Source organism: Tenrec ecaudatus, chromosome 14, assembly GCF_050624435.1.
Source record: "Tenrec ecaudatus isolate mTenEca1 chromosome 14, mTenEca1.hap1, whole genome shotgun sequence".
NCBI lineage: Eukaryota > Metazoa > Chordata > Mammalia > Afrosoricida > Tenrecidae > Tenrec > Tenrec ecaudatus.
The window spans coordinates 30,731,768-30,759,140 of record NC_134543.1 but is presented as its reverse complement, the minus strand read 5'-3'; the positions used below and the strand labels follow the sequence as shown (position 1 = coordinate 30,759,140).

The following is a 27,373-nucleotide window of genomic DNA, read 5'->3' as shown; positions in this document are numbered from 1 at the left end:
ACATAATCGGGTAGCTATGTGGCCCGTGCCTGGGTGGCGGTGGGGGAGGGAGGCTGCAACAAGACTTGCATCCAGGAACCAAAGGAACAGCTTTGTAGGGAGTAGCCACTACATACAAGAGTAGCCACAAGTACTACCCAAATGCCCAGCATGTATGAGGGTTTATGACTATGTTCATGTTGTTATTATTTTCATCTGGGAGATGAGGAAGCGGGACTCTACAAAGCAATGTGTTCAGGTCACAGAGTAAACAAGTGGGGCCTAGGAGTTGAACCTAAGCCTGCTAATTCCACACCAGATCTCTCTCCGTCATTCTCAGCTATCCATGTGTGCTGGGCGGTAGCTCTCAAACTCCAGTGTATGCAGTGAAACATACCTGGCGCAGTTCATGGGCTGGTAATGCCAGGCAGGGGACCTGCCAGGCAGGGGACCTGCTTCCTAAGCAAGGGAAAAAGGGCCGGAACATCAGGGTCTGGTTTCCCAGCGCTCCACAAGGATCTGCTGGCTGGAGTGTCTTGTTCAGGAGACATGAGGGGTCCCATAGAGCCCCCGGGAGACTTTGTTCTCAGCTACCCACAGGGTTGGCTGTCATTCTTATAGGATCCAAGGCGTGATTTAGTGTTCCACATGTAATGCACGCTTACTATTTGCCAGACACTGTCCTAAGTGCATTGTGGACAAGCTCTCACTAAACTGTCACCTTCTTTGTCTCAATTTACAGGCCAGAACAGTACAATGGAAAATCTTTTGAACACAAAAACAAACACTAAACTCACTTCCATGAAGAAGATAGTCATGGAGGGATTGAAGAACAAAAAAGACAAGACATGCAAATAAAATAAAACGGGAGTAAATACTACCTTATTAGTCATGAAGTTATATGCAAATGGTTAAGTACTCCAACTAAACTGGCAGAATGGATTTTTTTCAAAAACGCATAATCCAACTATATTCTGTCTACAAGAGATTTTAGAATTAAAGACACAAATTGAAAGGAAAAGAATAAGAAAAGATATATACCACGTAGACAGTAACCAAAAGAGCTGGAATGATTATGACATCACACAAAATAGGAAATTAGGACCGGAAGTTGAATAACTTGCCAAGTCCGCCTAGCTCAGGAAGGCTGCTCCTCCTTGTAGGCATGGCCTGCTCATAAGGAGGGTCTTGGGAACCTCCCTTCACTCTCTCAGCCTCCACCTTCCTGTGGCGAGCCCTGTGATGCAGCCACCGCTTTTGGATCCACACCACTCTGCACCCACCAGCTGGTGATCTTCCTGCATTCTGTATCATTGCATGGGGCTGCGTGAGTCTGAAGAAGGACTTAATAGACTTGAGTTGGATTGGGCTGGGATGTTTTATTGATGCACGCTTCTTAATAGAAAGCTCTTATACACATGAGTGTCTCTGGATTTGTTTCTCTAGTCAACCCAGCCTAAAATAAGACTCCAACAAAATTACCACTAGAAACAAAGAAAAGCATTGGTGAGCATACTTCACCACCAATTCATCAAGAAAGCATAATTATAAACATATATGTACCTAAAAACAGACCCCCAAAAAATATAAGATGCAAAAACTGCCAGACTTGAAGGGAGAAATTGAAGATACAATAATGGTTAGAGATTAAAAATACACCACTTCCCATAATGGATAGAACAACTTGACAGAAGATCAGTAACAGCAGACTAGAACAACACAATAAACCAACCTGACCTCACAGACATCTATCGAACACTCCACCCTGCAGCAGTATAGCACATTCTTCTCAAGTACACATGGTACATTCTGTAGGATAAATAATATTAGCCTATAAAACAAGTTTCAATCAATTTTTAAAAACTGAAACCAGACAAAGAATGTTTGTTCTCCAAGCAAAATGGAATTAAAATAGGAGTCAACGACAGGTGGGAATCTGGAGGGCTGACAAATCAGGAAATGAGGACTGGAAGTTACAGTAATGGGCCAAGTCCTCCTTGCTCAGGAAGGCTGCTCCCTCCTTACTCAGCCTACGCTTTCCACACCGTTTGCATCCAGAACCCTAGGCATCCACAGACCTCAGCCTCCAATAGTCTTTCTCCCGTATCCTACACAAGATACTGAAATGGACCCTAAGTTGGACCCCGGAATCAAAGCAGCTGGGACAGGGGAGACCTTTACATTTGCACAGTTGGTTGTGCAGCCGTTTGCCTTGAGAAGATGACCACAGATAATTATCTCTACTCCCTGGCCAGTCCGCAGGAGCCAGGGTGGCATAATGGGTTACTCATTGGGCTGTTTACCAGAGGGTCGGTGGTTCAAACCCACCAGCCACTCCCTGGGAGAAAGATGAGGCTTTCTGCTCCTGTAAAGATTTACAGCCTCGGGAACCCACAGGGGCAGTTCTACTCTGTCTTACAGGGACACTGTGAGTCAGAATTGACGCAATAGCAATGAGTGTGGTTTGGGGCCCATCTGCAGAATACCCCAAAGGCAGATCCTTTCGGACAGAAGGTTCACCATGAGTCAGAATCGACTCGATGGCAGTGAGTTTGGCCTTTTTGGTTTCTGACCGAAGAGAACTTGCATTTATGGAGAACTTCTCCACGTGAGGCACACCACATACCCTAGAGTCCATGCTTACAAACATCCTGGCGCAGGGGTCTTCTTGTCCCCCTTCTCCAGAGGGAAACTGGTAAGGCGGCAGAAGCAAGGTTCAAATCTCTGCTGCCTGCCTTCAAAGCGCCTGCCCTCCCAGAAAAACCTCCCATCTACACTCGAGCTGGAACCCGGAAGAATGACCCCACAAAGTCCCTGCTCCCGCTCTCCTTGTCCTTGAGCACCTTCCTCAAGCACCTCAAGCCAGAGCTTCTGTTTTCCCTCGGGCATTTCCAACAGCTCACAGTGGATGATGCCACTCCCTACCCCAAAGGAATGACTTCAGCCCCACTACGCCAGAAGCGGGTTAGGTTCCTGGAGGCTGAAGGTGCGTATAAAAGGCCCCAGGAGGCGGGAGAGCCCACGGGCTGGCTAGCAGAGGTCGGCTGGGAGTTGTACCATCTGCAGGATCTCACGCTGGTCTAAGAGCCTCCACACAGTATGAGAAACGGCGGCTGAGGTCTGCCTTCAGAGACAAGCAGCAAGGCAGAGGCCCCATGGTGAAGGCTGACCAGAGGCCAAACATCAAGCCATCCGGATGTTCATCGAGTCTCATGCCTCATTCCACAATGCAATCCAGAGGAGGGGAGAAACGCAGGAGCACAGCGGGGGCCTGGAACCAACGGCCCCCAGTCCAAATATGCACACCTCCGCTTCTGTGAGACATGTGGGTAGGGCTTGCAGCCAAGGTGAGGAGCCAAGAGCACACCCAGAAAGCGTTCTACTTTGCCATCAACACCTTGAACATTTCTGGAGGGGTGCAGTGTGCCAAGGGCACCACACACCTCTTGTTTACTACTCAGCCTTTGCCAACAAGGAACCTGAAGGTGTGAAGGGGTAGATTGCTCACCTAAATTCACGGGAAGACTGAGGTGAGGCCAGGACTCGAACCTGAGCCAACCTGGTCTCAGGACTCCAGGCCCAGCCTCCTGCCACCAGGCCAGCTGGGTTGGGTGGCAGCAGCCCACGTTGAGCACTGTGCTTCTGAGCTGTACCCATCTTCCCCCAGCAGAGGGGCTTCTGGGAATGTGGCCACTCTGGGAAGGTGGGTGGAAAAGGGGCTAAGGTGAGTGGCTTTAAAGATGAAAAGTGATCACTACCATTGAGCCAACTTGTGAAAATGTTCAGGTGCTGTAGGGGTTACACGTTGGGCCAGTGGTTCTCAACCTTCCTAATGCCTCTACCCTTTCATACAGTTCCTCTTGTTGTGGTGACTCCCAACCATAAAATTATCTTTGTTGCTACTTCATAACTGTAATTTTGCTACTGTTATGAATCAGGAAACCCTTGTGAAAGGGTCGTTCAACCCCCAAAGGGGTCAAGACCCGCAAGTTGAGAACCACTGCGTTGGGCTGTTAACTGCAGGAATGGCTGTTTGCAACCACCAGCTGCCACGTGGGAGAAAGATGGGGCTTTCTACTCCGGTAAAGAGTTATAATCTTGGAAACTCAAAGGGGCAGTTTTCTCCAGTCCTGTAGGGTCACTATGAGTCAGCATTGACTCAATGGCAGTGAGTTTGAGGTTTGGTGTAACTCTGCACATCTTCCCACAGAAGCTAAAGCTGGTCAATGGCTCTTTAAAACTAAAATCTTGATTCTCTTCTGCTTGCCAGTGGCCAGATGCCCCAACTCTCCAGGTTCCCAGCACTGTTAAGCCAAGTCAGCTCTGTCCTTAGCATTAGATCCAATGCTCTAACGACCCCCAGGCAGGGCATTCAGCGTCAGCCCCTCGACACAGCTGCCCATGCTTCTGCGAGGACTCCTGGATGCGTTGCTTTTCCAAAGAACTTAACATTCCTAAATAAAGGCTGTTTATCCCACATCCCAAAGACAGGGTCAGATAGTGCCCATCCACTCCAGAGATCATTGGCCCAAAGCTCTGCTTCATGGCTGCTGGAGGACACTGAAGCCACGAGACAGACGGTGGCTTGGCCAAGGACAGATGGGCTGCACAGGGTGCAGTGTGCCTCGCTGGCTGGGCATCACATCAGCATCTCGCCCTTCCGCGGGCTCTGGTCAAGATCCAGGGCCTCTGCCAAATGCTAACACATTCCTTGCGTTTCTCCAGCTCTGAGCAGCTGCTGCAGGCAGGGCCTTTTCTCCTTTGCTGGTTTATTCTTTATTGTTCCTGAAATACACCCAGGGGCCTCTGGCACAGAGCACTAGCCCCGGCAGAACAGCAGGCCCAAGTTCCACAGTGCACACCAACCAGACTCTTTGGGACCAGCGCCAAGTCGGCTGGAGTGATGGACCCCAGGATCAGACCCAGCAGCCAGGAGGGGAGGCCCCACAGCTAGTCCCAGAGCCATGGGCTTGGGGAGGAGGAGACACTTGGAAAGGGTCCAGGAGGCCTAAACCAAGCCCGTCTACTCCTCATGCATGAGTGGCTTTCCCAGCAACCCCTATAGACACAGCTGATCCCTGTACTCCTGCCAGGCCTTCACAGCTCTGACACTCCCCGAGAGAAGCCATCTCTACCCCAATATGCCAGAAACAGGTTCCCTTTAGATGGGAGCCCATTTGTGCTGGGAGGGGTCTGAAAGGGGTCTTCCTCACCCTGCCCAGCGCCACTGGACGGTTCTGAGGTCAGAGAGAACCAGTCCCACCTGGCTTCTCCAGTCACCAGCCTCATGGTGCGCCTCCCTCCTCTGGAGCTACGTGGACCCCAGGTCCCACCTTATGTTACAGTGAGATAAGCAAGGGAATACCTGTCTGAGGTGCCTGGCACAGAGCAAGCACTCTGCGAATGCGACGTCCTTACCCACTTCCTGGGCAGGGAAAGCTCAGTCTTTAACGCTTTAGGGGGAGCTGGCTGGCCTGACTTCCAGGTCCACAGCTGGCTCAGAGCGGGGCTGGCGGCGCCTGTGCAGACACGGAGACATGGAGGCCCAGAGGCGGTGTGGAAGACCAACTGGGGGTGGACAAGAAGGGCCAGGCACATTCAGAACTGGTGTCCCCTCGACGCCACTGTGGCAGCAGGCCCTGAAGAAACACGGAGAGGCAAGAGTCCCCAACTAATAGCTGAGCAGCCTCCACCCTCCTAGGCTCACTCTAAAGGGATCGATAAAGGGAGGGTGAGCGTGAGAAATGCCAGGGCCGGCAGGGAGCAAATCAGCATGCCCCGAGGTTGGCAAAGCGAATGTCCCACAAGTAGAAGTGTCTGCTTCGTTGTTTCTGGCACTCTCCTGCCTACAACCAGCATGGAACGGCAGCTGCGGGCCACACAGAAGTGCTGCGCATGTTCAAATGGGCACCACAGCCGCCATGCAGGACCTCTGCCCCTGTCCTTCCTCTGCAGACAGTCCACGTACGAGTTAACCTGCGTGTTGCAGGGCGGACACGGTGTGGGTACTTCTGCTTTCACTCACAGCCAGCCTCCTGACCGCGAAACACACTCTCTCTCTCTCTCTCTCTCTCTCTCTCACACACACACACACACACACACACACAACTCTGAGGGAGCCAGCGGACAGGGAGGTATGCCCCACACCACACCCGGACAGTATTGTCCTGGGTTCCTCAGCTTGGGTGGTTGTTCTCCTGACTCCTACCTGGGAGGGGCAGTCACGGGAACCTGCAGCTAAGAACAGCTGCCCCATCTGCACCCAGGGTGGCAACAAGATCTCCCCGAGTGTTTTCCAGTTCTGGGGTGACTCCCAGAGCTGGGGAAACCCAAGATGATAATCCTGGCAGACTGAACTGGGCCATGTGGGAAGGCAGGATCTGGACCCCCCCCATGAGTGGTAACAGCGAGGTGCACACCTCAGGCACGGGGACGAGGAGGGAAAGTGGAAGAGAAGGGCCAGTCCACATGCACTTGCACACACCCACAAAAAAAACCTCAAAGTGACAGGGTAGAACTGCCCCTGTAGGTTTCCAAGACTCTTTATGGGAGTGGAAAGCCTCATCTTTCTCCCTCAGAGTGACTGGTGGTTTTGAACTACCGGCCTGGTAGTTTGAAGCCCAACACGCAACCACTGGGCCACCAGGGCTCTCTCTCCTAAGCCCAATTCTGGACTCCAGGGCTTTCCCCTCCAAGGAATTGGCAAATTCTGGCAACAGCAGGCTAAGTTGGGGACTGTGCCTGCCCAAATGCTGGTAAAACCTGGGACTCGAAATCTCTCACGATTTCCCTTCCTCCTCTTTGGACCCCGATTCCCCAGAGAGGTGGCATGTGGCCTCCAAGGAAACCCCCTTTTGGCTGCAGGTCTGGAGCACTTCCCTCTCTGTTGCGCTGGGCTCAACCTGGCCCAGGCTGCTCCCTTCCCCCTTTCCAAGACTCCAGGAGGAAGAGGCTCTGCCTGGAAAAAATAACGTGAGCTCACCGAGAGCTCCCACCACTGGAGAGAAAGACACAAGGAACAGGGAGCACCTTCCCCGCTGGCCGCAGCACGAGGCTGTGTTCCAGGAAGAGGGAGCGAGGTTGCCAGGGAACCCTGGGGCCCCCAGCCCACTCCTCCCCGCCAGCCCCCACCAACCACAGCCAGCAATCGTGTCCCTTGGAGAGACACCCCCTCCCAGCCCAGCAAAACCTCAGCTTTTTTCTGACATGTGGCAACTTTCTCCTTACATAATATCTTGGTGCTCTCCCCCTCCCTCCATTGCTATTTCAATTGGTGAAAAAGCCAAAGTGCTCTTTGGGGTGCCGACTCCCACCCCAGCTCCACCCAAACCCCCATTGAGGTCACAGAGGGCAGCTTCAGCAGAGGGGACTTTTCCCTTGGCTGTGAACAGCAGCCTTCCTCCCGCCCACGTGAGCCCTTCAGCCTAGGGCCTGGGCGGGCGGGTAGGTTCCAGAAAGCACCATCTGATCTCTGGGAAGCTCTTATCCCTAGACTGCAGGGCCAGAGTCCCTTGTAGAGGAGGCAGACACAGGGGCCAGACAGCTGCACCCAGGAGCCAATGCTGACTGACACAGTTTCTGACTCAGGGTGCCCCTGTGTGCAGAGCAGTGTGCCCCAGAGCCTTTCTAAGGCAGCAGTCTTTCCACAGCAATCACCAGGTCTTTCTTCCAAGGTATCTCTGGGCGGTTCCGAACTACCAACCTTTCAACAAGGGGCCCATTGTTGAACTGTGCATGACGTAGGCCTTCCACACCCAGGGCCAGGGGAGTGGGCAGTGAGCTTCCTTGGCCCTGGAGCCTTGGCTCTCTGGCCACAACCAGCAGGACACTCATTTTCTCTTCCTGGGTAGCAAGCCCAACTGGACTGGGGCCTGGTGACAGGACAGCCACTGTCTGTGAGGACCTTCTATGTGCCAGTCACGTTAGATGCATGCTCTTGTTTAGCCTTCCCAGGCCCCTGTGAAGTACTATGCTTGTCCCCTTTTTACAGGCCAGGAAACCGAGGCTCTGCAGCTTAAGCTATGTGTCCAAAGCCACACAAGTGGAGAAGCTCCAGTAGAAACCAGGTCTGCCCTGGGCTCTGTCCGGTGTACCCCCTGGCTTCCTTCAGTCACTGCCTGGATGACTATCCACGCACCTCCCAGGAATGGCATTCTGAGTGTGGGGGTGGAAGTAGGTGTGGACGAGGTTTGCTTGATGGCTCTGGAATCTGAAACGATGCCCCCTCTACGAGCTGTGACTCTCCTCTGTCTCTGTGTACGCGCGCGCACGCAGTCACACACAGGCATGCATGTGTGTGAGCTGAATTCCAAATAGCCATTTCCAACACCAAAGTTATGCTGTAATGCATCCTATTCATAAAATGAGCTCAGTCTCACCATATCCTGAATGTCACTTTGAATGCAAATATAAAATGATTTAGTAAGAACTTGGGATGTCAGGGCTACCTGCCGAGCCTTGGCCCAGGGCGCAGGGACTCGCTCAGCCCTACACAGCCAGAGTTCATCTGCGCAGAGGCAACCCCTATACACAGAGGATGACCCCTGGCTGTATTTCCTGCAGCCTGTGGGGGATCCTGGAAGCAGTAGCCCCCCACAGGCTGCTTCTGTCCTAATTCATGCATGCACACGTGTGCAGATGCACACACAAAGGAAGGGTGCCAACCAGGCCCGACCCAAGGAAAGGCCCAGGCTGGCAGATCCCCAGGCAGGAGGCCCTACAACTCTTTCATTCTGTGGTTCAATATGAGGTCAGAATGACCAGAACACGCTCTCCTGAAGGCCAGCTTCAGGGCAGTGCCAGGAAACGGAGTTCACCGTCTCCTCATTCACCCATGGGACGCTGACTCTTTTGAATCCAGTGACATGGTAATGCAGAGGTCCCAGCAGCAGAGACCGTCACATGCCAAGCCCATAATTGTTTGTTGGAGATTTTCCCTCCATCAAATGGGGTTCAACTGCCATTTACCAAACACCTGCTAGACACACACTTTGTGGGAATGGCAGAGAGCTTACACTAGAGCAAGGCCTCTGGCCATACTGCAGTGTGCTTCAGCATTGGGAGTACACGAACTCACAGAGCTTCAGGGCTCCTCTGAGGGATATGTAACAGGGCAAACGAGGTTCAGAAAGGTCAAATAGCCTCTCATGGTCACAGAGCTAATAAATGGGGGTTGGAATTTGACCCCAAGCATTCTCGCCCCAAGTTTTAAGCTGCCACATCACACTAGGTACTCAAATCACTAGAGGGCAGCTAGGCCTCCTTGGAAGATGTGGTGTTGAAATTGAGACTAGGACGATAAGCAGGCATTTGTCAGGACCCATGTGGCCCTCCTACCTGCAGGAGGGGGCTATCAAGACCAAAGACTCCAAAGCTGGGCCAGAAAGTATACCCATACATTCCCCGTCCTCCCTACCTCCTTCTTCCCCACTTGGGACCCCAGAGGCCTCTGCGCTGTTGGGCAGCTGGTCCCTGGATTCTGCAGCCGCAGGAGGCTGAATTTGGAGCTGCATGCTGTCTCCACACACCCCCCTCCTCCACTTATTAAAAGCAGCAGCCCACAGGGCCAAACAGTGAGGCTATTTTTAAATCCCACATTTAAAAGTAAAACTCTCATCCCCTGGATACTCTGGGTGGAGTGAGGTTGGCAGAGCCTTAGTTAGGGAACCAGGGTTAAGCCTGGAACTTGGAGAGGCCACACTGACCATGGGCAGGGCGTCCCAGAGCAATCTGCATGGCCGGCAAGGAGGGAGGGGGCAGACAGCACCCTCTGGGTTCTGCACCCTGTTGATCCATGGAAGTCAATCACTCAGAACAGCAGAATCAGCTGGAGGCCAATCCGATTAGCGTGGAGACTGGGTCAGGGCCAAGCAACGAGATGGTTTATCACAGTAATTGACCATTTACACCCCTATTATTCACTGTCCAGTGCCTGTACAAAGGAGGGCCCGTGAATGTTGGAGCTCCTGAAGTCCTCTAACGGCTCTGGAGCAAGATGGGGGGGGGTGTGTTCCTCCTCTGCCCAGGGCCCACCAGGAAGAAGGGCTTCTCCTTAGAGTTGCACGTCTTCATACCTCCAGCCTCTGAATGCAGTGGCTGCACATCATGGGGAGCCAGGCCCCTCGGCGCCACCAGGCCGTGCTCCCCCTGCTGGAGCAAGCCAGCCCTCCCCTTCCGCCAGCCCCAGCTGCCAAGAGGGATCCCCAACACACACACACACACACACACACACACACACACACACACACACACACACGTGCCCCAAGGGCTGCAGGTCGACCTGGGTGCCCCCAGAAGGCCTCCGCAAGCTGGCACACGCGTCTGATGTGAGATGGAGGCGCAGGAAGTCGCCACCAAAGTTGTAACCAACAAAGTTTTAAAAGGGGAGAGAACTTCCCCTTTCATCCTTCCAGGGGCTTTCGATGGAGGCTGGACTAGGACACCCAGCGGCCTCCATCGTGAGTGGCGGAGACCTCCTCCTCACCACCAGCCTTGCTCAGGTTGCCACTTGGACGCCCCAGCGCCCCCCAGGTTCCTCTGCATCTCCAGGGCCCTTGCCTGAGGCTCGGGTGAGGGCAACCTCGTGCATGGCTGCAGGGGGGTGGGGGAGGCAGCCAGGTCTCACTAACTCCACCAGGCCGGCCACAGGCAGGGTTCGGACCAACCCCGGGGCTCCAGGTTTCCTGGCAGGCCGCTCCTGGGCCACAGCCGCGCGGGCATGCGGGGGCAGGCCACGGGGATGGCAGGTCTGAGGTGCGCCAGCAGCACCCGGGAGCGCGGGTTAGGCGGCTCGGCCGGCGCTTAGGCCTCAACTGGACGCGCCCCAGTTTCCTGTCCCCCAAACTCCGGGCGCGGGGTCAGTGTCCCTGCACTGTCTACTTTGCCGTGCACGCTAGGAGGGCGCGCACCCCCGCAGCAAGTTCCCCGCTCGCCAGTCCCTCCCGCGCTTCCAGGGCCTGCGCTCCGTCACGTCAGCGGGTCCCTGCGGCCACCACGTTTCGCTCGGGCCGAGGAGGAGCCGCCGCCGCCGCGGGCTGAGCGTGTCCCTGCCCGGGCCGCTCCCGGGTGGGCGGGGGCCGCGCGCGCTCTTCAGCTGCACAAACACCGCCCGTCTGGCTGCACACGCAGCCGGGGCGCGGGGCCAGGGAGGCGGCGGCGGCAAGCGCACGCACTCACGCACACGCGCGTACACGCGCGCAGGCCGCAGAAGTTACCGCGCGGCGCCCCCCGCAGCCCGGCGCCCCCGCTCCGGCCCGCACCTGCAGGGCTGCAGCGCCCCAGCCCGCTGCCCCCCGCCGCCGCCGCCGCGCCGCGTGCAGGCCTCGGCCGCTGGCCGGGCAGTCCACGTACCTCAGCCACTCCTGCCGCGAGGCCGCCTCGGCTGTCCACCCTCCGCCACGGGCCGCCGCCTTCGGGCGCCGGCCGGAGTCCGGCAGCCTGCACGTACGCCCCGGTTTTGAAAACAACCTGGCGCCGGCGCCTCCCTGCGGCGCTCGCGGGTTTCCGCCAGCCCGCGGCTCCCCAGGCTGGAAGTTTGCTGGCAGGGCTGGGGGGGGGGGGGGGCGGGCTGTCACCCCCCGCTGGCGACGCAGGAGCCTCGGCGCGCCCCGCGCCCCTGGTGTCCGCCTCGCGATCGCTCTCCCTCCCTCCGTGTCACCCCCAGTGCTGCGATGCAGTGTCAGGATTGCACGGCTCTGACTCATCGGTTGAGCTCACAGCTTGAAAAAAAGAGAGAGAGAGAGAGAGAGAGAGGCAACTGCGAGGGAGGAGGACTCGCTGGCGCGCTACAAAGGATTGCACAACTCGGGGCTGGGAGCGCGGGGCCCGCGGCCGGCCGGCGCGCGCGGCACGGCGGCGAGCAGGAACCAGCTCGACCGCTCCACCAGCACCACAGTCTTGGGGCGGCCTCTCCAGCAGGCCCGGCACCGCCCACTTCCTGCAACCAAATAAGGCCGAGGGAGGCGGCCCTAAAACCTCCGGCGGCGGCCGGGCTGGGGATTTCCAGCAGAACTCACCTCCACTCCCCGCTCGGCCGCCGCCCGCCTCCAACCGAGGCCGGCGCCCCCAATGGCTTTGCCGGAACCGACAGGCCACGCGGCTCGGCTGGTTCCCTTCACACCAAGGTCAGGAGGAGACGGTGACGAAATGTTTGGAAACCCATCGGGCCTGCCAGGAAAGTGTGTGTGTGTTTATGAGTGAGTGTGTGTGTGTGTGTGTGTGTGTGTGTGTGTGTGATGGTGGGTTAGTCCCTTTCTTGCACAAAGACATGCACATCATGCACAGCCCTTTCCAAGGCACTTGCGAACAGCTTTCTGGCTCGCTAGCCATTCCTAGTGTTTGTAAAGATTACCGAGAAACTGGCCTCAGCCCCTACAGGGCCCCTATCTCAAAGGACTTACCCCAAACTCACGGTGATCCCATAGAACTGGGTAGGACTAACCCACGGTGCATTTCAGAGACTGTAACTCTTTAGGGGAGTAGAAACCCTGTCTTTCTCCCGAGGGCCGGTGGTTTGGAACTGCTGACCTTGGGGATCACAGCCCAACTGGTAAGCACTATGCCACCAGGGTGTAGGTGATGGCAATCTCCTGGGCTTACTCTTAGTAACTGTGCCAAAGTTGGGGCAGCTTTTCTCACTCGCCCTCTACTTCGCTGATGTCAGGGGTCCTAATTGGAGCAAACCGTTTGCACTGAATGACGGACTCGTTCATAGTTTGAACCCACCCAGCCACCCAGCAGTGATGCAGAGAAGACTAGGCAATCTGCTTCCATAAGAAATGAAGGGTCTCAGGGAGGAGACAAGCCAGTCAGGGTGCAGGGTAGCAACAATGAAACATACAACTTACCTCTAGTTCTTAAATGCTTCCTACCCCACTATCATGATCCCAATTCTATCTTACAAATCTGGCTAGACCAGAGGATGTACACTGGTACAGATAGGAACTGGAAACACAGGGAATCCAGGACAGATGATCCCTTCAGGACCAGGGGTGAGAGTGGCAATACTGGGAGGGTGGAGGGAAGGTGGGGTAGAAAGGAGTGAACCCATTACAAGGATCTGCATATAACCTCCTCCCTGGGGGATGGACAACAGAAAAGTGGGTGAAGGGAGATATCAGACAGCGTAATGAGATATGACAAAATAATAATTTATGAATTATGAAGGGCTCATGAGGGGGGGAAGTGGGGAAGGAGAGGGAGAAGGAGCTGATTATTAAGGGCTCAAGTGGAAAGAAAATATTTTGAGAATGATGAAGGCAACAAATGTGCAAGTGTGCCTGACACGATGGATGGATGGATGCATTGTGATAAGAATTGTACGAGCCCCTAATAAAATTATTTTTTTTAAGAAAATGATGATGGCAACAAATGTGCTTGACAAAATAGATGTAGGTATGGATTGTGATAAGAGCTGTAAGAGCCCCCAACAAAATGATTTAATTTTTTTTTAAGTGCAGTCGAGAAAACCCCACAGAGCAGTTGTACTTTATCTAGCTGTTAGACTCTAACACATAGGCTTGGCTTGCCATGAGTCAGAGTCGGCTCACTGGCAGTGGGTTTTTTTGTTTATTTGTTTGTTTAATATCCTTCTGCTCTAATCTAAGCACCGATGCCTCCTTGCATGGTTGGTTGGGAAGATGGACAGCATTTCTGCAGCTCAGGGGTGTTTATTGGCCTCCACATTTAATGAATGAGGTTCTCGGGCTTAGGAAAAAACCTATTCGACTCCTGTTCTTCCATGATTTCTTCCATGATTTTTTTATTCAGAGATGGGCTAGCATGAGATTTTCCTCTGAAGGAAAAACCACTACCACCTACTCTGGGTCTTGGCAGTCACCTTCCCCTGTGAGCTTGAGTCCTGAGGATCGGGTGCACCCCGCCTGCACAGAGAGCACGGGGGGCACCATGATGTGACCCTGATAACCAGCCTCCACCTGCAGGGTTAGGGCATTTGCCACCAGGAGGACTTCTGCCTGGAAAGGCTGCAAAACTTACACCTGCTTCTAGGCGGCATTTTTCATCTTCTCCCTCCCCTTTGCTGGCCAGAGTACCTGTGTGCACCTAGAGGCCACGCCTCACTCCAGGGAAAAGGGGTTTATTTGCACCATGGTGTGGCAGAAATATCATAGTAATGACAACTTATAACTGTCTTATCTACAAATCCAAGCCTGGAGTCTGGACCAGATGACCTCTTGAACCTCCTCTAATGTAAGACCCAGTTCTGTGATTCAGAAGGGTGGATGGAGGAGTCAGGGCAACCACCTTTTGCAAAGAAATACTCTTGGATGTAGCATTCCCTGTGTGGGGTGAAAAAGAGGCCTGGTGGCATCATGGGCTAGCGGCTGGTGGCAAGCTGCTAGTCCTCCGTGGAGTAAAAGATAAGGCTGTCTGTTCCCATAAAGACTTAAACCCAAAAGGGCACCTCTACCCTGTCCTATAGGTCAATCAACTCCATGGCAGTGTTTCCTCTGTCCCTTGAGACACGGTGGAGTAGTCCTGAGGGAGAGGTGACCAGATGGCAGCAGGCACATAGAGATGCAGGTTCTAGCGCAGAAGCCATTGTGAAGGTGGTGCAGGCCGGTAGGTATTGCGGTCCTTTGTTCATAGGGTCGCTATGAGTTAGGACTGACTCAACAGCACCTCACAACCACAAGGAGCCCTGCTGGTGGCAGTGGTTAACACTGGACTGCAAAGTGACAGTGTGGAAGTTACATCATCTCCTGTCAACTTGAGCAAAGGGGCGAGGCCTAACCTGTCAATCAGGTTGCAGCTTGATGACTTTATTTGGAGGCACCACTGAGATAAATAGCTCACTGGAGGCCAGATCCAGTCTCTCTACCTTCCCTTTCCTGCTGTGGAGACACTCAGAGAGCTGGAGGAGACATGTGGAGACCCATGCCAGTGCTGAGATGCTTCCACTGCCACCGCTGCCACTGGATCCACAAGACCTGCTACCCACTGGCTTACGGTCTTCCTGCATTGGGCATCATTGCATGTGCTGCATGAGTCTGAAGAGGAATTTATGGGCTAATATTGGGCATATAGGCTAATATTGGACTTGAGGACTTGACTGGGATGTTTTCTCAATATACAATTGCTCTTTTATATAAAGCTCTTTCTTATACACATATAAGTGTCTATGAATTTGTTTCTCTAGTCAACTGGACTAGCACAGACAGGTCGGTGGGAGAAAACACCTGGTGGCCTGCTCCCGTAGAGTTCGGAAACTCTGTGGCAGGGGACTGTTAAGAGTCGGAACTCACTCAATGCACACAACGACATGCACACAATTCTCAAAGCCCTTCCCACAAGCAATCTTCGTAACCACTCAGTGTGAGTTAGCCCTCCCATTGTAGTGGTGAGAACACTGAGGTTCAGAGAGGTTAAGGGACGTGTGCAGGATCACCCAAAAAATCAAACTCACTGCCATCCGGTCAATGGTGACTCGGAGTGACCCTAGAGGACAGGATGAAAACTTCATCTTTCTCCCAAGGAGAGGTTGGTGATTCCAAACTGCTGACCTTGCGGTTAGCAGGCCACCAAGTAACCACTACACCACCAGGGCTCAGGGGAAGCCACTTGTCACCTTTCGGGCCCCCTTTTCACCCTCCCCACTGAGAAAAGCAGGGAGTGATTCAAGGCTAGGGTGCTGGGCAGGCAGGCCCCAAGTAGGGGCTGAACTCTCCAGATTCCTCACAGAGGTACAGTGTACAACCCTCACCCACACAACTCACCCACGTGAGGAAAGCCAGTGCCCACTGCTGGCCCGGTCCCAGACCCTCAGACTCCCTGATGCACTCCCCAATCACCCCGCCCCTGCAGGTGGTCAAGGACCTGCCCAGAGCAGGCCACCAGCTCTTGCAGCCTATGAGAGCCAGTGCAGACCAGCCCAGGGGCATTCCCAACCAACCAGAAATCCCAGCTGGGGAGCACATTCCTAGAAGAGCCTGCCACCGGGGAAGCCAGGGCCCAGCCTCCCGGGAACTTGTGGGAGTCACTCCAAAGGGCACTCCCCAGTCCTTCCCGCCAGGACTTCCTCCCTGTCCCGGGCTGTGCACAGGGTGGGAAGGTAGAGGGGCAGGATGCACAGGAAACCAAACGGAGAAACCCTGCTCACTGTTAGGCACAGCGGCCCCTAAGCCCAGGCCACCTCGGAAAGAAAGTGGGAGGGGGCAAGCACATATCCAGGAGAGGACTCCAGAGTCCCCCACAGGCCGGGTGAGAAGCCTACTTCCCCCAGGCGGCCAGCCGAGGATCTGTGAAGCTGCAGCTCTTCCGGGAAAGCCCTGGAGGTCAGTTTTTCTGCAGATATGACAGTGCAGAATCATTGGCATGGGGAGACAAAGTTTGGGTTTTAGAAGCTCCAGGCTCTTCTATTGGCCTCAGGAGCAGACATAAAGTGTGTGTGTGTGTGTGTGTGTGTGTGTGTGTGTGTGTGTGTGTGTGTGTGACTTAGAGTGGGCTTCCAGGAGCAGACATAAAGGGGTGTGTGTGTGTGTGTGTGTGTGTGTGTGTGTGTATGACTTAGAGTGGGCTTCCAGGAGCAGACATAAAGGGGTGTGTGTGTGTGTGTGTGTGTGTGTGTGTGTGTATGACTTAGAGTGGGCTTCCAGGCCTTGGGTCTCACTGAGGGCCACTTGATGACATTGGAGAACAGGCTCCTGAGGACTGTGCAAACAGCGCCTGGTCACTGCCCTGAACGATCAATGGTCATCCCCTTGTCCACTTCTGGGACAACCCCAGCCCATTTAAGAGCTTCTGAGGTGAACTGACATCTCAATAAAGCTGTTATTAAAACATCAACCCCCGAGATAGCCAGGGTTCTCAGCTTCCATCCAGCACCCACTGACAGCCCACACTCGTTAAAGGGGTTTTCCTCTCCCCAGGCCCTGTACCTGCAGTCCTGTCCTTGCCCCACTTCCCCTCCTCTGTTAGTACCTTTCCATCGAGGCCAGCCACACAGGATGTGTTCCAGTGAACAGCCAGCCTTTATCAGAGGGTGGGGGTGGGGGTGCTGCAAACATAGTTGAGGAAATCACATGTCCACAATGCTGGTTCCTTAGGTCCCAGATGGCCCTTGTTTCCCTGTGGTCATGTCCCTTGAAGAGTAAAGGCACTACCTTCTAGAACCTCACTACCTATTGTTACAACAGAGGAAAGGTTGTAGAAAACAGGGCACCAGGACTGAGTTGAGTTAGGTCCTGCCGACCTCAAGCTGACTTGCTGTGTAACTGTAGCAACGTTGTCTCTTCCTTCTCTGAGCCTCATTCTGTTGGCCCCTAACAAGTGTCCTACCATTACATGACCAGTGAGAGAATGGATATTGGGAGGATCAAGAGGCCAAAGAACAATTTCACAGCTGTATTGTGCTAGATGCATGTTACCCATTGCCAGAGTTGCTCTGACTCATCGTGACTACACAACAGGAGAACTGCCCCCACAGGGTTTCCAAGGCTGTAAATCTTTCCAGGAGCAGACTGCCTCATCTTTCCCCTTCAGGGTAGCTGGTGGGTTTGAACCAGCGACCTTTTAATTACTAGCATAATGCTTTAAGCACCTTGCCACCGAGACATCTTATGTAAGAGGTTCCATTATTATTATTACTTTTTACTATGCTCCCCTGTTGGTAAGTGGGAGTAGTTCATGCTTTTGGCTCTTAACTGAACGTTTATGGTTTGAGTCCACTCAGAGGCAACACAGAGGAAAAGACCTCACGATTGGCTTCCAGACCCTGGTCCACTGAGCGCCCAGTGAAGCGCACTTCTACTCTGCCACCCATGAGCTTGCCATGAGTCAGAAGTACAACTCTTACCCAAGCGAGCTCCTCTCTTTCAAGAACCGTCTTCCAGGCAGGATTCCTCACCCCACTCCCTATCCCCGTCCTCTTGACGAAAGACTCCAGGTCCCCTCCAGCAGCCTCAGGGCCACCCTCCGCTGGCCTCAGCCCAGAAAGACTTGATGACTCTGGCTCAGCGCCTCATCTGGTCCCCTCCAAGGCTCCGCCCCAGCCCATTTTCAGGTCTTTGTCAACTCACTGACCAGGGACAATTGCTGATGGCTGTACCTTTTCCCAGCCTCCTCACCCCTGTAGGTTATGTCCTTCTCTGGGGGAGCAGGTTACAACAGAGGAGAAGGAAAGAGCAGGTTGTATGTACAACACCATTAAATCAAGCCCGGAACTGAGAAGTGCTGGAAGTTCCCACACTGTCTTGTCTTCTACCCTCGAGGACCCGGGGACCCTCCTCCTCAGTTCTCATTCACCTCACCTGTTCTGGGCCAGGGTCATGCCTGCCACACCAGCCCACAGCTGTTAGCATCCCTCCCACTGCCCCCGCCCCCCACCCCACCCCTTCCCAGCATGTCTGCACCAGGTTCTGGGCCCCTTTGTTAGGCCAGAGAGGGAGCTTCCGCAGAGGTCCACAGCTGCTGCTGTCACTCCGGGAGGGACGAGGGACGGCTGGTGTCCGGCAAAGAAGGAAACAGGTGTGGCTGCCAGGACAGGCGGGCGGGCAGGGCCACAGGACAAAAACACCCTCCCTTCACAGGCAGCGCTGCCAACTTCCCAAAGGCCTCCTTTCAGATCCATTCCATGTCCCCTGCAGAAGCAGCCCAGACGGACCGGGCTCTCACTGGCTGCCCTCTGGAGTTCTGCTTCCCTCCGGTCAGAAGACCCAGTGTGTACAACGGGGAAAAACAAAAAACCCAAACAGAAAATCCCACCCAGTTGCCAACAAGTTGATTCTGACTCATGGCCACCACATGTATGTCAGAGCAGCACTATGCTCCACAGAGTTCCCAAAGCCTGATGTTTTCAGAAAGGGACGGCCAGACCTTTCTTCTGAGGTGCCGCTAGGTAGACTTGCACCTGCCTCTTTGGGGTTTGCAGTCCAACACCACCACGTGTACCACCAAGTGCACAAGGGCGCACACTTTGAGCAACGACTTCCCAATGAAAACTACAACAGATGCAACATGGCCTAGAACCCAAGATTAATATTCGTGGGGGTGTCCAAATCTTGGCTCCCACTACCTGCAGTGACAGGTGGCAAGTTACTTCAGTGCTCTGTGCACCCGTTTTCTCAGATGTAAAATGGGCAGGACACGTAAATACTTAAACTAGTTCCTGACACACAGAAGTGCTGTCATTTTTGCTCTTCACTACCTAGTTGATCGCCTTACTTTTACTCTTAAACACCTACCATCCACCAGGTGCCTTCCAAATGCCCTTCAGTGGCTCCCATCCCCAAGGCCTAAGGCTGTAGCCAGGCACATGGAGAACTTCTCACACCCAACCCCCCACCACCCTGCTTATCAACCTCAAGCTCCCTCCAGCCAAACCACCAGAAGTTCCCCAAGATGCCTGCCTTCTCATTTTCCAGTCCTTTACACATGCTCCTCCTCACCCCCTTCTTCCACAGGCCCACCCACACCCGGATGTCCCACCAGAGATTAATGTCAGCACTTCCGGGAAGCCACCTTCGACTGCTGGTAAAAAGGAAGGCCAATGGAGGGAGTGCTTGCTCTGGAGCCCTCCCAGAAACCAGGTACCAGACCATTGCACCAGCTGCCATGAGTGTAGGCTGCTGAGGGCTCTCAGATGCCCCTTCCCCAGGGAACCTCCCTGGGCTAAGAAGAAGCTTGGCTGGGAGAGAACAGACCAGCCAGGGCTGGGCTGGGCAAGGCACAGCCCAAAGGCCGGCCGCCTGGCTTCAAGGGCTCCCCGTGGAAGCTGGCTGACCGAAGTTCTAGGTGCATCCTTTCTGGCTTGGCTTCCTGCTCTGCGCTGTCCTACCTTTCTCCCGTGAGCACTTCCTCAATAAATCCCGGGACCAGGGTGGCCACTCTCTCCCGTGAACTGCCGCGGCACCCTCTGCATGCCTTTACTGTGTCACCTGCCTGCCCTGCCCTGTTCTCCATCTGTTCACGGGCCATCAATGTATGAGGACCAGTGCTCCAAGAGGGCACAGCCCAGGTCTTAGTCACCTCGGTCTCTAGGTGCCCACAGAGTGCCTACATAGAGTACATTCATAAATACCCGGGGGGGGGGGGGATAAAATCAGAAATGTGTACTTTTCAGTGATACCAGGAGGGTGGAGGGAAGGTGGCAGAGAAAGGGGGAAACAATTACAAGGATCTACATATAACCTCCTCCCTGGGGGATGGACAACAGAAAAGTGGGTGAAGGGAGACGTCAGACAGTGTAAAGTATGACAAAATAATTTATAAGTTACCAAGGGTTCACAAGGAAGGGGGAAATGAGGAGCTGATAGCAAGGGCTCAAGTAGAAAGCTAATGTTTTGAGAAAGCTGATGGCTACAAATGTGCTTGACACACACTGGATATATGTATGGATTGTGATAAGAGCTGTCTGTACAAGCCCTCACTAAAATGATTTTTTTTTAAGTGCACTTTTCCGTTAAGCAATAAAGTGAAACACATGGTAAGGGAGAGCATTCGTACGGCTGTTCGATTCCCTCCATTCTAAGGTGCACAACTCCCCTCAGATCGGGATGCAGCTCACCACTGACAGCATCTCCGGGTTTAGTCAGCAGCAGCGTCTCTTTCTAAGTTGGGCATCTAAGGCGTACACTTTACAATGGATGCCTTCTCCGTGCTCAACGGTGGGGCGCATGGTGGTGGTTACTGCTACTGCCGGTCAGCCCCGGGGTTCTGGGGCCTGCAGTGCAAGGATCACTGAGCTTTGGGGCCCCACTCTCAGCGCTTAGTAGTGGTTGAGTCATCACATTCTCATAAAGTGGGCCCGAGGGGAGGCCTCCCATCCAGACGCCTCTGGAGGCTTGTATGAAAGCCCCCTGACGGGCTGTGGAAGGAGAGCGGGGCTGGAGGCTGCAGGAGCAGCAGCCCGGCGGCCTGGTTCTTCCTCTCATTTTCTGGACGATGCCACACAGGAGCGACCTAACAAATGCTTGACCCGACTTGAGCCCACAGGATCCACCCGGCACCGGCCAGGAAGCCATTCTCCCCCTTCTGCAGATTAAGGAGGCAGGGGTTTTATAAGTCCTACAGATGGAAGTCAACACCAGCCTTGTCCCACCCCTGCTCTCCAGGCAGGCCTCGCTGAGCCTGTTTCCCTTACCAGGGAGCTGAATACAATGAGGGGCTCACACCCTGGAGGCTTCCCATCCACCCTCACCCACAAACGCTTTGATTTATTTTGGGCTAGCTGTTGAATTTCCTTCTCGTCCAGTTGTCTTGCCGACGGTTTAAAATCAGATTTCAAAACTGAGAATGAAGACTTCTGGTTGGTCTCTGGCATAAACTCACAGCAGCAGCATGCTGGGCACACGGACGGCCGCCTTGGAGATGGGAGCTGAGTCGGTGGCATGGTGCGGGAGTGACACGGTGAGTAGGTGGGGCTCCGCCATCCAATTGCCCCTCCCTTCGGAGGGCAAGGGGCAGCTAGCATTCCTTGCCCTGGTGCTGTTCCCCTCCGCCGGCCTCCGGTCAGTCCCACTCCCTACCCCCAGTTCCCTTTGGCCCTCTGGGTCCATGACCTCCGTCCTCACCAGAAGACCGCCTTCCTGTGCCCTCTCCACTTCCAGCAGCCTGTGGCGACTCCCAGGACTGCCCCCAGCCAGCCTCCCACAAGTCCCTTTGTGACTTGACTTCAGAATCTGCCTTCCTGTGGAATCCACAACGGCTCAGACAAGCCTTTGGTCTCACCGCCACCTCCTCACTGCAGTCTCTGTCACAGCACCCCTAACCCACCCCCACCGCTTCGCACCCCCAGGACTTCAGGCCCAGCCAGGAGTGGAGGGGTGTGGCTGGGGCGGGTGGGGATGAGGACAGAGGGGACTGCGTGACACACCGGTGGTTCAGGAAGAGATGGAAGCAGGGAGGTCCACCAGCAGCTCAATGAGCAGAGGGTGACACATGAGGAAACGAATCATCTCCAGGACAAATGCACCGTGTCAGCAGCAAGTTAAGATATGCAAATCAGGACGCCATTAAGGGTCTGAGTCAACCGGAAGATAAGTAAATAAGGAAAACAAGAAAACTGCTGTTGGCAGGGCTATAGGGAGCAGCTGCGCACGCAGCCGCAGTGCCATGGTCAACTGCTTACATCTTTCTCTGATGCGATTTGGCAAGAGTTTAACCTTCCCGGGCAGTCCTGTTGGGGGATTGTATGCCATGGGAAGCAGCTAAAGGACTGCTGTGCCCACAGAGGCTTTACAGGAGAAGCTCATGGCACCTCCCTGTTAGGAAGAAGTTCAAATCCATTCAGATTCTGACAAGCTATAGGAACAGGACGGAACATGAAAGCATTTGGTGAAATCACGTGAAGTAGCAAAAGCAGCCCACAGAGCAGGAGGCACAGGACACACAACACAAGACGTCACAACTCTGTGAGATCCCCACAGGAATCACAAACAGAATAAACACATGCCGGTATAAGTGGTGGTGGTGAGGGGCAAGGAGGTAGGGGCAAGGGAACAGGATTTCCTCAGCATAAGAATACCCAGGGGTGCCTGGGGCAGGGGAGCAGAGGTCATCTCAGACCCTTGATTTGATGAGAAAGGAAGAAGAAATGTAAACTGCGAGGGGGGTGGGGGGGTATTACAATTGGGCAGTGGGAGGGCCCTAGATCAGAGGAACTGCAAGCTTTCCTATCAGGAGGGCTTTGAATGAAACCAAGTTAAACAAATCAGCTCACACCACTCAGCCTCCACTGCTGCGGGTGTTAACTCTCCCTGCTGCATTTGTCCTCTCAATTTTACTGATACTGTATTTCAGCCCTTTCTGAGGTGACATCAGGGCTCTTTGTGGGCTAACCTAGGGACCCAACCGCCATTTATAGCATTGTTTCTATGGAAATGTGCTTCAAGAACTGAGTTGCTCGCAACCCTGAGGTGCACACGTGGTCTCTAAATTAGGGAACTGAGACCAGCGGTTTGGGCTGGGCCCTGGGCTCAGGAAGATATGCTCGCTGCTTAGACTTGGTTGGTGGCAGTTAATGTTCACAATGCCAGCGATAATCACACTGGGGTAAGCTGAATGTCATCGTGGAGGTCGCGCAAGGATGAGAACAGGGCATCGAAGAGGGAACACCATCCGTCTTGGGAAAACCCTGCCATTGACTCAAACATCCCAGAGTAGCTCATTAGGGTTTTCAAGACTGCACATCTATCTATAGGGGAGCAGCCAGCCGCATCTGCTCCTTCTTTGCAGACAGTTCTCTCTCAGCACAGCTTGGGGGGTGGGGTGGGGTGGCATGTTTGAATCATCAATCTGGAGGCTACGCATCCAATGCTTAGCCTGCTGTGCCACCAGGGAGTCTTTATTCTAAGGAAGCCAGAGGGTAGTCTCTGTGTCCACCTCCAAATGCACTCAAACTCTCTCTCTCACACACACGCATGCACATGTATGCACACACACAAACACACACGATGGCTTAGAAGCTGTAAAATCGACTGGCTATTGGATACTCAGGAGTATCCAGGCAAGCCCTGAGCCCACAGAGGATTTCCCACGGTCCCTGGCACAGCTCCAGTGACAGGCCCTGTATTTCAGATAGATCTCCGAACAAAAACAACTCCAAGTCCTTGGCAGTTCTAGAACTGGTGTTTTTGGGGGGAGGGGGGTTGGGAGGATGTCGTTGTTTGGAGTTGGGCTTTAGTGGCTCTGTGTTTGAGAGGACCAGGACCCCGGCAGGGCTTGGCCTATCCACAGATGTCTGCTGCCTCCGCCTCGGCCTCAGCAGGCTCCAACCTGCCCACTCAAGGCGTCCCTGGGCTCTCCAGCTGCCACCCACTGCCAGCCTCCAGACAACACCAAGGAGTCTGCATGTGCTGCCCTGGCCAAGCTGGTCTCAGGGGAAGGATAGCCAAGGAACCCCCCGGACAGTCTCCCCACAAGAGTCCCGCTTTTGGTGGGACAGTCCAGAGTTTTAACAAGTTTTCCTGCGTCCTGCGGTGTTTTTAAAAAGTCCCGATTTTTGGAAAGAATGCATGACAAGCTAGGGTATACGGTTTTCGGCTGCCATGTGGCTATTTCCCTAGGATATGGGTTTTAGTAGCAATGGTGTCCTGCTGGTGTCCTGCTTTACTAATGTTAAAATCTGATCACCTTACACAAGACAGGAAGTTCTCCACTGAGGACAGTGCTTGGGGAGAGGGCCACTCACTAAATGGGAGGGGCATGAGAAGGCCATCCGAAGGGGTCAGCTGCTCGGCCACTGGGCCACTGGATCCCGAGAGTGCCCTCCAGCGGAGGTGCTGGTAGAAGTGGGGGGGGTGGGCTTGAGAAGACCCCTAAGGAGGCAGAAACAAAGGCGGAACCCCTATGTAGTCTGTCCCAAGAGGAGACAGCACCTCCCTGGACATCAACCCACCTCCCCACCCAAGCATCCCCTGAGCTGATCTTCAGAGGCCCAGAACAAGGGGCCCACTGGTGGGATGAATGGATGTGGTACCTATGGGGCCAGCAGGAAAGGGCAACTCTTACATTTCAATACTATAATAAAGATATTCAACACCCATCACGAACTCATTAGACTTCCCTTGGGCTAGGCAAGGCGGCAAAGCCCAGTCTTGCTGTGGCCAGGGCCTGCAGGGTAAGGTGGCAGCGAAGGGAGTGGGTGGCTGGTTCCAAGCATCAGAAGCCACACGTGCTCTCTGGGCTGCTTCCCTGAAACTCAGGTGTGCACAATCCTCGGGGACGCAAAGGCCAGCTGGGGTCCACCAGCACCGGCTCCCGAGGCAGAGTCCACACTGGGGATCCAGCAGTGGCACAGTCGGCAAGCCTGTGAAGCCAGGTCTTCCTTAAACACAGACCCAGTCAGCCAATCTGAATCCTCCAGCCTGTACAGTGCTGACGGCTGATAAGACAGCCGTTCCTTCCTCCGGAGGGGGGAGGGGACAGGGACAGATGGGAGACTGGGAGTCCCTACCCCTGGCCTCATTCTCACCCAGATCCAAAGCCTTTGATATGCTAAGGCCTTGCCCCCATTTTCCCCCCTTTTTAAGTATATAGACTAAACCAATATCACACACACACACACACACACACACACACTGTTTTCATCACCACTTCCCCTAAATCATCAATTGTTATGAGATCATCAAGTGGATAGGCAGTTTTGTATTTTAATCATCAAAATTCATCAAGTCTCCCCCAGGAATTTAACAGCGGCATAATACACCCCTCGGTCCAGGTGACATGAATTATGACAATGTGAAGGACGGAGGCCGTTTTAGCATTTGAGCCCTGGGAGTGCAGCCATTAAGTAAGTACTCAGAAGCTAACAGAGAGATTGACAGTTCGAGCTCGTCCAGTGGCCCGAAGGGAGAAAGAGCGGGTGAGCCAAGGAAACCCTCTGGGCCATGCCACCCTGTACACTCAGGTTGTGGCTGTGGGTTGGCGTCACCTGCGTGGCACCTAATAGCAGTGGCAATGTAGTCTTTTGCTATATTTCAAATCATGTTGCTGCCATGGTGTATGCTCTGGGCGCATCCTCAAAGGCAACAAGGCAAACTTGAAGGAGGTCCCCAAAGGCCCTACAATGTTGCCATCAATGTCATTATGCATATAATCCTCTTCCTAACGGAGACTTCGTTCCTTTCAGCAAATTCCCAAGCACAATACTCCTAGGTAAGGACAGAACTATCTTTGTAGCTTCAAGGTCAACATTTTTAAAAATGTTGTCCTGTGTGAACTCCCTGGGCTTTACACGTCTTCCTCAGCCTTTTTCCTGACGACTCCCAGCCCGGCCCAGGCGCTCTCCCCAGGCTCCTCAGTGTGTAGGAATCTGAAGGGTCCGTATACGTGTGCCCTCTACGACGGAGAGGATGTTGGAGGTAGCACTGGGGTTTGCTAGGGAGGAATGAATGAGGAGTGTGGAGAGGTGGGTAGGCAGACTCTACGGTAGAGGGCAGGAGTGGAGGCAGAAACAAAGGCACACACACAGCCTCTCCTGAAAAGAGCCAGCAGCCTCCCTGGCCATCACACTCAGACAATGCCCTAGAATAAGATGGTGGTATGGAAGAAGCACACCAGCCTGTGTGATCACAAGGTGTCAATGGGATGGCATCAGAGACCCACAACAAAAATTCATATCATTGTGAATGAGGGGGAGGGCGGCGTGGAGACCCAAGACCCATCTGTAGACAATTGGACATCTTGCAGAATGTGACCCCTTGCAGAAGGGTCACAAGGAAGAGACGAGCTAGTCAGGGGGCAGTATTGCACGGATGAAGCATTCAATTTTCCCCTAGCTCTTTAATGCTTCCTTCCCCCCACTATCATGACTCCAATTCTACCTTCCAAATCCAAGTAGACCAGAGCATGTGCACTGGTAGAGATAAGAGCTGGAAACACAGGGATTCCAGGACAGATAAACCCCTCAGGATCAATAATGAGAGTAGTGATACCAGGAGGGGAAGGGAAAAGTGGGAGGAGAAAGGGAGAACCGCTCACAATGATCTACCTATAACCCCTTCCCAGGGGGATGGACAACAGAAAAGTGGGTGAAGGGAGAGATCTGTCAGTGTAAGACATGAAAAAATAATAATTTATAAATTATCAAGGGTTCATGAGGGACGGATGGTGACGGAAGGAAGGGAAAAAATGTACTGATACCAAGGGCTCAAGTAGAAAGAAAATGTTTTGAAAATGATGATGGCAACAAATGTACAAATGCGCCTGACACAGTGGATGAATGTCTGTATTGTGATAAGAGCTGTGTGCGCCCCCAATAAAATGATTTAAAAAGAGAGAGAACTTCCAGTCTCACTGTCAGGCACCATCGACGACACACAGGTCCCAGCATCTGCAGGAAGCACTCACCAAACAAAAACAAACCCACTGCATCCAACTCACAGTGACCCTTAGGGCAGGGTAGAACCACTCCTGTGGGTTTCTGAGACTGTCGCTCTTGGCAGGAGTAGAAAGCCCCATCTTTTCCCTGCAGAGCCAAGGGTGGTTTTGAACTGCTAACCTTGCAGATCACAGTCCAACACGTACCCACTCCGCCACCAAGGGTCCATTCACAGAACTGTAGCATTGTCCAGCAGACAGTGCCCTCTATTTACGCCCCCCTGAGAGCCCAGTCCCCGTCCTGGGGCTCCCACCCCAACCAGCAATCACTGTCAGCAAAGATCTGTTCCTCTTTCCCCTCGGACAGGAAGAAACCACAGCTTGTTCTCACTGACTCGTGAACGGCCTTGACCAGGGCTTTCATTTTCAGTTGACCACAGTCTCCCCTCTTCAGTTCCTTCTCGGTCCAAAGCTGGCTGACAGCGCCAAGCAGGACAGCTCAGGGCTCTTCCTTGGCCTCCAAGGGCAGCCCCAATGGTTGGAGCAAGCAGGGCCGGGGAGTCTTTGCTACTTCTAAACCAGCTCCTCTGTGTCCCTTTCCGGATTCTCCTCGAGGTGA

The 27,373-nt window shown here is 53.9% G+C and overlaps 1 protein-coding gene across 2 annotated transcripts in view; it reads right to left on the bottom strand.

Moving 5' to 3' along the window:
* The window catches only part of MIDEAS (mitotic deacetylase associated SANT domain protein), a 70,469-nt gene that overhangs the window by 29,110 nt on the left and 13,986 nt on the right, over positions 1–27,373 (bottom strand). The window contains exon 1 of one of the 2 annotated variants that reach the window (XM_075531858.1): positions 11,329–11,689. The exons of the other annotated variant lie outside the window; for it this stretch is intronic. The gene's annotated coding sequence lies outside the window, so the exon portion shown is untranslated. Of the gene's footprint in view, positions 1–11,328; positions 11,690–27,373 lie in introns of those variants that run through there. 2 annotated transcript variants of the gene reach the window in all.